This window comes from Bicyclus anynana, chromosome 13, assembly GCF_947172395.1.
Source record: "Bicyclus anynana chromosome 13, ilBicAnyn1.1, whole genome shotgun sequence".
Taxonomy (NCBI): domain Eukaryota; kingdom Metazoa; phylum Arthropoda; class Insecta; order Lepidoptera; family Nymphalidae; genus Bicyclus; species Bicyclus anynana.
Window position 1 is genome coordinate 1732443 of NC_069095.1, and position 14423 is coordinate 1746865.

General features: G+C 37.4%; 1 non-coding gene across 1 annotated transcript; it reads left to right on the forward strand.

Moving 5' to 3' along the window:
• Positions 1 to 3648: 3648 nt before the first annotated feature.
• Positions 3649 to 3732, forward strand: Trnal-uaa (transfer RNA leucine (anticodon UAA)). The gene has a single exon. It is a non-coding gene; the product is annotated as a tRNA-Leu (tRNA).
• The last annotated feature ends 10691 nt before the right edge of the window (positions 3733 to 14423 follow it).

Here is a 14423-nt window from a genome sequence, read left to right on the forward strand (position 1 = left end):
TGTTCTCCTACAGATTTCCTTGTTCCAGATTTGGTCCTTCAGAGAGACTTTGAATTTGTGGATAAGGCCTATCGTCAGATGATTAAACCCAGATATTACTTCTCTACCGAGCCGTGATAGCCCAGTGGATATGACCTCTGCCTCCGATTCCGGAGCATGCACCTTTAACTTTTCAGTTGTATGCATTTTAAGAAATTAAATATCACGTGTCAATCGGTGAAGGAAAACATCGTGAGGAAACCTGCATACCAGAGAATTTTCTCAATTTTCTGCGTGTGTGAAGTCCGCCAATCCGCAATGGGCCAACATGGTGGACTAAGGCCTAACCCCTCTCATTCTCAGAGGAGACTCGAGCTCAGCAGTGAGCCTAATATGGGTTGAACGAACGAACGAACTTAAACTTAAGCCGCATTACTGCTTTCCTTATGCATCATCGTAGTCAAGCGCGAGCCTAACTTTCATAAAAAAGCCTAATCCTGCCTACAGTGGAGTAGTGTTGTAATCTAAGCTCCATATCCTTCCAAATAAGAAAGCTTGGCCCATTAAAATAGGCCAATGTTAATGATGATTATATCAACAGCCTGTATTCGTCCATAGCTGGGCATAGGCCTTCCCGAGAGCGCGCCACCACACACGATCCTCCGTCTTCCCAATCCAGCCATTTCCCACTACCTTCTTGATGTCGTCGGACCATCTAACTACACTAAGTACGCTTGCTGGTACGTGGTCTCTACTAAAGAAAACGTCTGCCCTACGACGTCATCTGTTCTACGACGGATATGGCCCGCTCAATGCCACTTCAGGAGATCGATTCTTGTTCTTTATAATTGGCCTATAACAAGTTATAATAAAAAAGCCTTTCCGAGAGCGCGCCACCACACACTATCCTCCATATAATCCAGCCACTTCCCACTACCTTCTTGATGTCGCCAGACCATCTAGCTACACTGCGTTTGCTAGTACGTGGTCTCCACTAAATAACACGTCTGCCCCACCGGCCATCTGTTCTGAGACAGATATGGCCCGCTATCTGCCACATCAGTTTGCTAATCCTTTGGGCTACATCGATTATTTTCGTTCTCCTACAGATTTCCTTTTTCCAGATTTGGTCCTTCAGACAGATTTTAAATTTGTGGATAAGGCCTATCGTCAGATGATTAAACCCAGATATTACTTCTCTAATTTGCTTAGTACAACAATTACAACAATTCGGCATAATATAATCCGGGTTTTACAGCACAAGTCATTTACTGGCACGTATGCCGGCCAGGGAGCGAATGCGGAGACCTAGCATTGCTCGCATTCCACAACTCGGGCACAGCTTTTAATTGCGAATGTAATTGTTTCGCCGGAAATTATTTTCGCGCGATGTAAAGATGTGAAACAAAAAAGAATAACTTGAATTCAACCTCGGGTGGATTGTTTTGAGTGGATACTACAAAAGTGTGGCGTTTTCTCGCATTATATGCGATATTGAATTTGTACAAAGATTTTCTACTAAAATATCGTTGAATTTATATCAATTTAATATAGGTATGTTGTATAGTTATTCAATACATTCATTTGAACCGGCCTTTCGAACAGTTGGTAAAATGAAAAGTAAATATAGATCTGCGGATAACATAGTCAATCTGTTTGATTTTAAATGATTAACATAGTTGTTACATTTTTACATTATTGTAATTAATTTAACACCTGTAATAATGAAAAAAGATGGTAAAGTAAATAAAATACTAGTTTTATAAATACATTTAAAACGTTACGTATTTTTATTATTAATTCTTCAAAGTATATGTATTTCTCATTTTTTAACATTTATCCTGTAATGCGTATTTGTCATGAAAATTTATAATTATACGCATTGTTAATGGTTAATGGTTATAAAAGGTTTTTTTAGTAAATAATCTATTTAATAAATATACAGTAGTCTCAGAAGACATTTTTGAAACATAGTAATAGTAATTATATAATAATAATTTATTTATTTTAAGTAACAAAGGCAAATTTTTTAATTTTTTTTAATTTTGTAGTTTTAGTTGTATTGATATTTCCTTATATTTTATTTTCATAATAAGTTTTAGGCAAACTTAAGATAAATTATGATTAGAATTTTAATTATTAATTATAAATTAAAATACATCTATACTAATATTATAAAGAGGTAAAGTTTGTAAGTTTGTAAGTTTGTCACATTTTTTAAATGGGGTAATCTTCGGAACTACTGGTCCGATTTCAAAAATTCTTTCACCAGAAAAATGCTACATTATCGGGGAGTGCTATAGGCTATATTTTATATTGGTATCATATATATTAGCCGAGTTATCACAGTTTTTGTCATACAGGTCGGACTGAAAATCCTTTTAAACAGACTTATTCGCATGCGCTGCCTTAACTATTGTGTAAAATTGAAATTAATGTATGGAGACTTTATGTATCTTTAAAAGTTCTACAAAAAAGTCCGCGACACCATATATCTATCTTCTATATATTAGCAGATATAGTACCTTTTGTGTTTTAAAATTTATTAATTTTATATACTTAGGTTTACGTCATTATTTATACAACTAAACTTTAAATCCTTATTAAAATAAATTATTTAATAATCACAAGGATATTATGGAGATAAGATTTGCCCTTTACAGTATGTTAATTACTTAAAAAGTTTCGGAGATAATACAAAAATTCTAAAAGACGCAGAAATTCCGCTATATGACGCCCGGAACTTTCATTTACGTAGTTCCCGTTCCCGTGTGAATATGGGGATCAAACATAGCCTATGACACTCGCAAATAACGTAAATAGCTTTCTATTGGTAAAACAATTTTCTAATCGGTCCAGTAGATCCAGAGATTACCTCCTACAACCACACGAACTTTACCTCTTTATATTATTAGCAAAGAAGTCTCTATTTTTCTTGGTCATACCACCACTCTCGAAGGACTGGACCGATTTTGCTTAGGAGTAAGATAGAGAATTTATAGAGTAGGGTAGGGTACGGGTAGGGAAGCGTAGGGGTAGTGTAGGGTAGGTTTAGGGCCGGGTTTAGGGTAGTGGTAGGGTAGGGGTAGAGGTAGGGTAGTGGTAGGGTAGAGGTACGGGTAGGATAGGGAAGTGGTAGGGTAGGGGTAGGATAGGCGTGAGATAGGGGTACGGGTGGGATAGGGGTAAGAAAGGGATAGGGTACGGGGAGGGTAGGGGTAGGATGGGGGTAGGGTAGGAAGGGGGTAGGGTGTAGGTAAGGTAGGGGTAGGGTAGGGGTAGGTTTGGGGTAGGGTATGTGGGTGGTGGTAGGGTAAGGTAGGGTAGGGTAGGGGTAGGGTAGATGTAGGGGTTGGGTAGGGTAGGGTTGGGGTAGTGGTAGGTTAGGGGTAGGGTAGGGTAGGGGCAGTAGTAAAGTTGACATCGAAATTTACGCGGACGAAGTCGCGGGCGTCCGCTAGTCCTATATAAAATAAGTTAAGAGACAGAAATACCTATTATGCATTGTGACTTCGCTGTAATTGATTTTGAAATACAAATACATAAATACCATTGTAATACAAGTATAATGTATTAATTATGCGTATTTGTCATGAAAATTTACAGTGAATAGCTTATAATGTACACAATGTACGCAAATGTACTGATATTTTCGTAGAATGAAAACAAGTCAGGTTGGCCGAGTGGTCTAAGGCGCCAGATTTAAGCTCTGGTTCCCGAGAGGGAGCGTGGGTTCGAACCCCACACCTGACAAAGAGTTTGTTATACTTTTTATTGTTCTTCATAAAATTAGATCACAAAATTAATGTATAATGTATGAAAATAATTACAATATAATCAACAAAGATTATAAATTTTCTGAATTTATAAAAAATATGAAAACAATATTTTTTCAAATAGAAGAAAGAAAGAAAGAAAAAACATTTATTTAAAAAATTGTGCCATACACCACAATGCCTAAGTAAGCACTATTGTAGTGTTTGATGGTTCAACCACCTGATCAATTGAAAATCAAAACTAAAGTAGTTGAAGCATCAAAAACCACTTCGTCATGTTTAACACAACCTTGAAAAAAGGTTGCTCAGCATTGTGCCGCATAAACCAAGTAAAGTACTTGGCCTAGCGGCGCTAATTTTCAGCTGCTACCTCGATCCAGGTGACACCACGGATATACATAGCCACAGTGACATTATACTATTATACTTTATATATATAAAAATAAGTCGGGTTTTCCTTCCTGATGCTATAACTCCAAAACGCACGAAACGATTTCCACGGTTTAGCATTCGTTGGAAAGGTCTCGGGCTCCGTGAGGTTTATACCAAAGGAAATTCAGGAAATAAATTCAACGTAGGGTAGGGGTAGGATAGGGGGAGGGTAGGGGTAGGGTAGAGGTAGTTGAAAGTATACATCGAGTTTCACGCGGACGAAGTCGCGGGCGTTCGCTAGTTATACTATATTATTACCTTAAATACACTGCAAAATAGATGTTTTAAGTTATTCCTGCTGTTTATTTTGTTTTGCACGACCTGTTTATTGAATGAAATTGAACTGAAATGAAAGGCGTTCTTTCAGCAAATGGTGATGGTAAGTAAGAACGGATTAACTTGATAGAAGGATTAACTTGATTGAAAGGAGGAGGGTGAAAATCCACACCCATTTTGGGTTTCTATACGACATCGTACCGGAACGCTAAATCGCTTAGCGGTATGTCTTTTTTTTTATTCTTTACAAGTTAGCCCTTGACTACAATCTCACCTGATGGTAAGTGATGATGCAGTCTAAGATGGAAGCGATCTAACTTGTTAGGAGGAGGATGAAAATCCACACCCCTTTCGGTTTCTACACGGCATCGTACCGGAACGCTAAATCGCTTGGCGGTACGTCTTTGCCGGTAGGGTGGTAACTAGCCACGGCCGAAGCCTCCCACCAGCCAGAACTGGACCAATCTTAACCTCAATCGACCCACCGGGAAATCGAACCCAGGACCTCCGTCATCTAAATCCACCGCGCAAGCCACAGTGCCGTCAAATAGTGTAATATTGTTGGGTCGTTCTCATCACTGAGAGAGAGGTGGCGGTTTGATCCCAGCTGCATTATTGTAGTATCCATTCCGGATACAATCATTCCCGACTTGGAGGAGAAAGGGAAAATTGGTCATATTTTAAAAAGATATGGCAAATACATTGTTGTTATCAACCCATATTCGGCTCACTACTGAGCTCGAGTCTCATCTCAGAATGAGAGGGGTTAGGCCAATAGTCCACCACGCTGGCCCAATGCGGATCGGCAGACTTCACACACGCAGAGAATTAAGAAAATTCTCTGGTATGCAGGTTTCCTCACGATGTTTTCCTTCGCCGTTTGAGACATTTGATATTTAATTTTTTAAAATGCACACAACTGAAAAGTTCGAGGTGCATGCCCCGGACCGGATTCAAACCCACACCCTCCAGAATCGGAGGCAGAGGTCATATCCACTAGACTATCATGACTCTTATAATAGCAAATACATATTCTTTAAAAAATATATGTTAAAAAACTTTAGACATAGATTTTGTTTACAGCACTGTTTCTAATCGCTAACAGCGTTATACCCGACTGCATTTTATTGCGAATTTTACTCCCCGTTCTTTGAAAATATGCAGTTACAACTTTTATATCTTTGCGACTTTTTTACAACCTCAGCAAATTGTGAACGTAAAACTAATTCCAGATTATGCCGCTGTACCAATAAAAACAGAACTTTCAGTGCATTCAGTTTTTGAATAACGGTTCACTGAATTTTTTACGTTATTATTTGTTTTATTTTTTTTAATGGCATTACTTATAAGTGCTTCAAGAAAAGGAATGATAAATACTCGTACCTTAGGATATTCAGTAGAAAATATCAAAATTACGTTTTTTAATTGGGCTATTGAGTGTAAGCCTGCAGTACTATAGTATACTATCACTGATTGCGAACTGTATTAGTAAAGTGTTTTCAAAAAAATTGTATGTAGAATGCTTACCCTAGTTGGAAACCTTGTGCGCGCTCCTGGAAACCTGCTAAGTACCTACCTTCCAAAACCATCACGGTCCCACCACAATAAGCTCCGTACTTAGGCTATGATAGGAGCATTAGCTGACGAATTTTTTTAGTCTTAGTCTTAATCTTGATAACATGAAGAAAAGAAAAGAACAGGACGCCCGCGACTTCGTCCGCGTGAAAGTCTTTGTAAACTTTCAACTACCCCTACTCTAACCTACCTCTACCCTACCCCTACCCTACCCCTACCCTTCTCATTAAGGCTGCACTTCTTTATTTATTCCTCCCACCGCGAGTCGCGTCGAGCGCGGCAACCGTTACACAAAAATAATCCTTAAAGTCCTTAAAGCATGAATTCACGCGCGATGGCTTATCGTATTTCATGTATAACTTTGGTGTTTCTTTACCGATTTTTATGATTCTTTTTTTATTGAATAGGTAATAATGTTAACTTTCTTATTTGGTATAAGTGATGAGTATTATAAACATAAGAGTAGACAAATAAAATTAGAAAGCTCCGAACTGCTAAGCTATCGGGAGTTACACGTGTTATTGTGAGTCAACCATAAAAGATAGACATATATATGTGTTTTTATAGATAAGGAGAACATTTCTGTCATACATGATTTCTATGTAGCTTTAACCATTAAGGCTGTACACGCGACGGAATCTTAAAAAATTGAGTAACTTCTCCCGTTTTCTCAACATTTCTCTTCACTGCTCTGTTCCTATTGATGGTAGCGTAATGAAAAGTATACTATAACCTGCCCACGTGTATGTTGAATAATTGTACCAAGTTTCGTTAAAATTCATCCAGTAGTTTTTGTTTCTATAAAGAACATACAGACAGACAGACAGACAGACAAAAATTTTACTGATTAAATTTTTGGCATCAGTATCGATTATTACTAATCACCCCCTGATAGTTCTTTTGGAAATATATTTCATGTACAGAATTGACCTCTCTACAGATTTATTATAAGTATAGATTAACACATAGGCTACTTTTCATCCCGGAAAAATCCATGGTTCCCGCGGGATTTATGAAAAACTGACTTCCACGCGGACGAAGTCGCGGGCTTCCGCTAGTAATATTAAAAAGTTGAAGAGTTTGTTATTTGGTTGTTTGGTTAAACGCGCTAAGGAACTACTGGTCCAATTTGAAAAATTGTTATATAGCCCATATATCGAGGAAGGCTATATTAATAATCCCCGTATTCCTACGGGAACGGGAACCACGCGGGTGAAACCGCGCAGCGTCAACTGGTTAAAATATACTCTCATACCAATAAATTCTAAAATTAGCCGTACATTAATTAATGAAATTTATTTGACTATGCACACAGAACACAAAGCGTTCGTTTCCTATTCCTAATGCATGAGTACTAGTGCGAAGATTCGACTAAGTAATTAAATTCACACCCACGGAATAGGTAAACACTATCAGTACAAGGACAATTAAAGTTTAATAGATCAGAACTCGGATGTAAGTTCCAGGAGCACCAGACGAATATTGCAATTAGTTTCTCTCTCATGTAGACTCAGAGCTGGCGGCAGAAAACGTCTAACGATTTCATCGATCTATTATTACTTTTTCATAATAACGCTGATTTAAAATAAATTTAGCATAAGGTAGTACCTGCATGATTCGTTGGTCTAGTGGTTAGTATGTGGGGTTAGGGGAAAACCTATCATTAACATATGACAGTTGTCATTAAAAAATTTGACATTATCACCATAAGCGGCACCGACACGCTTTGCAGTTTCGTGGTGGCTAAAATTGACTAAATTGTAAATACATTTACCCTTTCAAATTCAATTTATTTGTAAAACTGAATTTTTGATACTAATGATGAATGCCGTGTTTACCTATAAATTTTTGACCGTGATAGCCTAGTGGATAATGACCTCTACCTCCGATTCTGGAGGGTGTGGGTTGGAATCCCATCCGGGGCATGCACCTCCAGCTTTTCAGTTCACTTTTCATCTGTCTGTGATTTCAAGATAGCTGTCCCGAGTAGATAATATTTACAAGAGAATAAAACACATTAGAGCTGTTTTTTAATTTTGTTTGTCTGTTAGTATATCTGGACCTCAGGAACGGGACTTTTACTAGTAGTTAAAGGTGCTTATTGAGCAAGGCTACTTTTTGTTCCGGAAAAATCCATGGCTCCCGCAGGATTAATTAAAAACTGAATTACAGGCTAACGAAGTTAAGGACGACCACTAGTATTTAAATTAATTTCTTTTGGTGTTTTTAGTGCAACAAAGGCACGTTCATTATTACTTGCACTGTGCACACATAAACAAGTATTTTAGTAAAAATACAGGAAAAGAATAAAGATTTACCTTTCGTGTATACCTTTTTGCTGTTTCTGTCCTGCATAAATGCCACCATCTCTTATGCCAGCACGTAGTCACTGTCTGGGTAAGTAAAACGTCGTGGCAGACCTGCAAAGTCGAATGCGATATGAATATTCCATGCGGTAGGAACTTCGCAGCTCCGGAATTGCTAAACTTGGCGATATCGCGAATTCGTGTGCACGGGCCTTTAATATACGACTAATAAACCGATGCTTGAAACTATAGTCATAGGGAGACGTGAATTTAAAACAAGAATACGTTTTTTTTTTAATTTTTAACAAGTTAGCCCTTGACTACAATCTCACCTGATGTTAAGTGATGATGCAATCTAATATACAAAATATAAATAAATCTATAATATCTCAATTTCGTGTACTAATATGCCTAACTAATATCTAACATATATCAAAGTTGGTTAATTAGCCTGTTGAAATGATTACAGGGCATAGACCTCCTATCTCCTATATTGCGACCGTGACTTTGAGCTATATGCGCCACACTACTTCAAATGTACTACTTCAAAGAGCCGTGATAGCCTAGTGGATGTGACCTCTGCCTCCGATTTCGGAGGGTGTGGGTTCGAATCCGGTCCGGGGCATGCACCTCCAACTTTTCAGTTGTGTGCATTTTAAGAATATCACGTGTCTCAATCGGTGAAGGAAAACATGGTGAGGAAACCTGCATACCAGATCCGCATTGGGTCAACGTGGTGGACTATTGGCCTAACCCCTCATTCTGAGAGGAGACTCGAGCTCAGCAGTGAGCCGAATATGGGTTGATGACGACGACTTCAAATGTTGGTTATCTAGAGTTGGTTATACAGAGTAAAGATGATCCAGACTGAGTTTTTACAAGCACTGTGGTCAAGCCATTGAAACCCATAAAAACCCGAACGTCAATTCGTATTTCAAAATTTAATATTAACAACAATAACATAAATTAATATAAATAATCAATAATTACCAATAAAAAAATGCTCCATCTTGTTTATTTACTTTTCATTAACGGTTTTTAAAATGTTTAAAAACATAAGACGCCAATTTTCTTGAATAATATTGAAAATGACTGATGCAACGCTTCGTGTCGTACTGACTCGAGAATGTATTCGTTTTTGAATTCTGTATTTGGAACGGCTACAACACCGACGTATTTGATTAATCTGTGGAAAGAAATGAAATCCAATTAAGGCCCAACTCATAAGTCGTAACTGAAGATGACTAGAGTCTAGCGAACATGTCTAGACCAATGACGCAATCAGTAAAACAAAACTCCTAAGTTTCTCCCTTAGGCTGGTTTTAGAGTCACGCTGACTGGACGCTGACCGTCGGCGCTGACAGCTACGCGTTATTCTGAAACGCTCCCTAGGAGTTCATACATTTCGTCTGACAGCGAAGACAACACGCGAAGTTTAAAAAAGAGCAATATATTAATTAAAATCACGCAAATCCCTTCGTCAAAAGCTTAAAGAAATAGGTATACTAATAGTAGCCTGTCAATATATATATATAACAGTATAGTCTATGTAAGACAAAATATTAATTTGTACAAGCGAAAGGGAGATTTAAACCCACGTCTTACTTAGACACGGGCATAAGTTAGTTATTTCTGCATATCATCTCCAAAGAGTACAAAAAATCTTTTGTAGGTTTGGGTGTACTCTTCTATAACAAGATCCCCAAGGCTGTGATGGACCTGCCAATGCATAGCTTTAAGCAATGTGTTAAAAAACATTTATTAGTTGAGGTTACTATGACATTGATGAGTTCCTTAATGATAAAGATGCTTGGAGGCCGTTGGATCAGCTTCCACCTTCACACAGGAAGTAAACTATAAGAAATTGTAATGTTGTCATTAATTGTAAATTACAATGTTGTATGATTTTTTAAAAGAGCAACTGTTGAGTTTCTTGCCGGTTTCTTCTCAGCAGAACCTGCCTTCCGAACCGGTGGTAGAATCTTTACAAATAGTCAAATGACGTGTCAAAAGTGCTTGTAAACTGAGCCTACTTGAAATAAATGATTTTTTATTTTGATTTTGATTTTGAAGACACCGCCCTCCCACTGATTCGGCCCGAATGACTGCAAAGGGGCCATGGGAGGTGGTGGGTTGTCTTTATTTCGTCTGTCAGCGCCGATGATCAGCGTCTTGTCAGCGTGACTCTAAAACCAGCCTCACAGAGACTTTTGCAGTAATTAAAACAAACGTAGCTCCAACGCAAAGTCAAGTGTAACATGAATATGCCGAGCGGCGTAAAACTTTGCATTTCCCTGTGCAATGGTAGTAGTCGGACCCTTTCATGATGTTTTGCGAACTATTTTTTTTTTTCTGTTATTTGTGTCAGTAAAATGAACTTTTCTTTTAACGTTCTAACGCATTTATAGTAACAAGTAAACGGGTCAATGAATAGTCAACGCCCTAAAAAACGAGCGCCCACATGCACATTTTTGTCTTTAATTCCATTATATATTTATGTATAGTTAAAAAATAATTTTGACGGCCTCCGTGGCGCAGTTGTATGCGCGGTGGATTTACAAGACGGAGGTCCCGGGTTCGATCCCCGGCTGGGCAGATTGAGATTTTCTTAATTTGTCCAGGTCTGGCTGGTGGGAGGCTTCCGACTAAGACGTACCGCCAAGCGATTTAGCGTTCCGGTACGATGTCGTGTAGAAACCGAAATCCGGGTGTGGATTTTCATTCTCCTCCTAACAAGTTAGCCCGCTTCCATCTTAGACTGCATCATCACTTACCATCAGGTGTGATTGTAGTCAAGGGCTAACTTGTAAAGAATAAAAAAATATATATATATATATACATAAATATATACACTTCCTGAACACACAACTCGATATTGTAGACGATATTTAGGTATTAATTGTTTAAATAACTTTCGGTGTTGACCACAACTAACATTGAGTTGGGTATTTAACATCATTGGTAAAGCTTTTTTTGTATGAAGATCATCCCATCATTTCACTCAACTTTGACGCTGAAAGCAAAAATAGAACGCACAATATTGTATATGTCATTCGTTTTTGTGTGACCTAGTGGCGACATAACTGTTAAATAATATAATAACCCTCCCTCTAAGCCGAGGTCCAAGTCTCATAGGAGACGCCCTTAGAGAATCGTTCCGTCCTCTATCTTTATTTCAGCCTTCGGGTCTCATCAGGTGATGCTTTTGCGCTCGCCCAAACCCCCCGGTGACGCCATAGTGGTCCCACATGGAGCCATCGGCACTTACTCAACACGAAAAAAAAAATTAAATAATAATTTTAAAACTAATCTAAGATAGAACAGGCATTCAATAGACTGAATAGGTATTAAAGCCCCCATTTGCACGAGCGCTTTTAAACGGAGTTGAATTTCCCAAGATATGTCCACACGTCAGCTTTTTAAAACGCGACGTTTTTTTCGAGCAGTGTTGCATTTTCAATTTTGGGTAATTCATACAATTTTTGAATGCTTTTTTAACGCCAGATAAAACGCTCGTGCGAATGGATGCTAAAAGACTAAGTATAACTTTGGCTCCACAACTATTATACAACCTGAATACGTATGCTGAAGCCTAAATTTACGGTTATTATGTGTTCTTCTAGTGCATTTAGCTAAGTTGGGATCTTAACGGCTTAGAAGTTTGAAACTGGAGCGGATAATTTTGGACCACAAATATATTTAGTGAATTTGCATTTAGAGGTGTACGTTCACTTTACTACGAATGTGGGCTATTTGCAGGCAGACTTAGTGACTGAATTACTTTACTTTACTTTAAAGTTGTTGTTTATTTGTTGTATTTCTTGAGTCCAAACGCTTGTGAGTTTGTATCCAACGAATACTCTATACCATGGATTTAGATGAAAAAAGACGTAGGTCATCTTCAGTCAGTTTTCAAGTTTTCTTCATATCACTATATTGGCGTGATTAATAAAACTATTGTCCCATAGCAAACAACAGCTTTCTAGTACCAATAGTCTCTGAGCGAAACCGCTAAGAGATAGACGGAATGACAAAAGCGGCAAAACTATAGGCAAGGGTTCCTTGTTAAATACAGAACCTTTTAAATCCTTACATCAAATTGACATTGAATTATATTGAAATGGATGGAGTTGATAAATTAGATACAGTTTTAAATAACTTAGGTTCAAACAATAAATTTCAATAAATATTCTACCAACTTGCCGTCAAAATGAATAACCTTATAGTTTTCATGCGAGGCTGTACTCATAAAAATCTCGGATCATGGAATTGTAACTCAATCATAGTACCAAATTAAAAGGATTTAAAACATAAATTAATAGCCAAAAGAATAAACCCATTGAAAGAAGAATCACAGAAAGTATAGAACTTTAAATTACCAATGAATAGTTTAGGTAAATATCAATCATGTATAATATTAATGATTTTAACCGACTTCGAAAAAGGAGGAGGTTCTCTCTCAAAGCCGTCTCTAAAAACGCACGTTGTTTATGTTTGTTTCATCATAACTTCGTAATTTCTTAACCTATTTTACAACCGACTTTAAAAGCACAAAAATAAACTAAAAAGCGTAAAATAACGTATGTGCTACCTTCTCATCACTTTGAAGGCGGTGCCAACACAGTGACGCAATAACTCAAGCCGTTTAATCATAAAGTCTTAGGATTTTCAGACGGTTCTATCCCGTGGTCTTTTCAAATACGGCTTTAATTGATACGTCACTTAACTGCGATCTCGCCTGATGTTAAATGACGATGCAGTTTTAGATGGAAGCGGAGATATTTGGAAGACATACAAGTTTATATTTCTGCCAAAACACAGATTCGTCAAAAAGTTTTCATAGTAGGTACTCATATAAGGTTGTGGCCAACAACAACTTCCTAGTACCAATAGTAAGTATTTTCAGACGGTTTTTTCCGTGGTTCTTTCAGAAACGGTTTTAATTAATACGCCACTGGCCTGTTTTTTATTCTATAATAATTTAGCTCTTGATTGCGATCTCACCTGATGTTAAATGACGATGCAGTTTTAGATGGAAGCGGAGATATTTGGAATACATACAAGTTTATATTTCTGCCAGAACGCATAAATTCATCAAAACGTTTTCATAGTAAATAAATAAAATAAATAAAATATACTTAAACAATACACATCACTATCTAGCCCCAAAGTAAGCATACAGAATAGCTTGTGTTATGGGTGGTAAGATAGTTGATATTATAATATTAATATACAATTATATACTACATATAAATACTTATATAATGTATAAATACACACAGACACTGGAAAACACCCATGCTCATCACACAAATATTTTCCAGTTGTGGGAATCGAACCCACGGCCGTGGATGCAGAAAGCAGGGTCACTACCCAATGCTATATATAGTATAGTATATAGTAGGTTCTCATACACACTTTGATACTCCAGCAGACGTTGACTCGGCAATATTCAATTACCAACGCACACACAAGCCTCAACGACAAACTCATTACCTCTAATTCATGTAATATTCATCGCGCAAGTTTTCAAGACGATACGCTTAACAGTAAACATTACACAAAGACCTTTGATAACGTACCCTCCTGGCATTAATACAGAAAACTTTCCAAATAATTATAACGTGTTGCAGTGAGGGAGGAGAGTGCACTTCAGAATAATGACGTGGGGAACGGATATTAGAATGTAGGTTTCCACTCTAGAACGCCCTTTGAATTCCGCGTACGCACTTCGGTGGCGATTGTCGATGATTTTCCTTTACAAAAGCGTCGGTTGGAATACTTGAATACGTACATATTCCAATTACGTCTGAGGTACGTGTTTAATGATTGGTACGCAACTTAATATTTTCACTTCATTTTTAGATCGGTAGATTTCTTGCCACCAAGAAGCGACTTAGATGTAATTAGTTTAATTATAATCAAATTTTTTGTATTTGATTAAATCGCCGAAAACTACCTACCTACCTACCTATATCTACTACTGATTGTTATGATTTTCTCTCTCATTTATTTATTAGTAATTTTTTTTTAATTTTACTGATTATTATTATTATTAGTCTGGTCGTAACTATTCTGT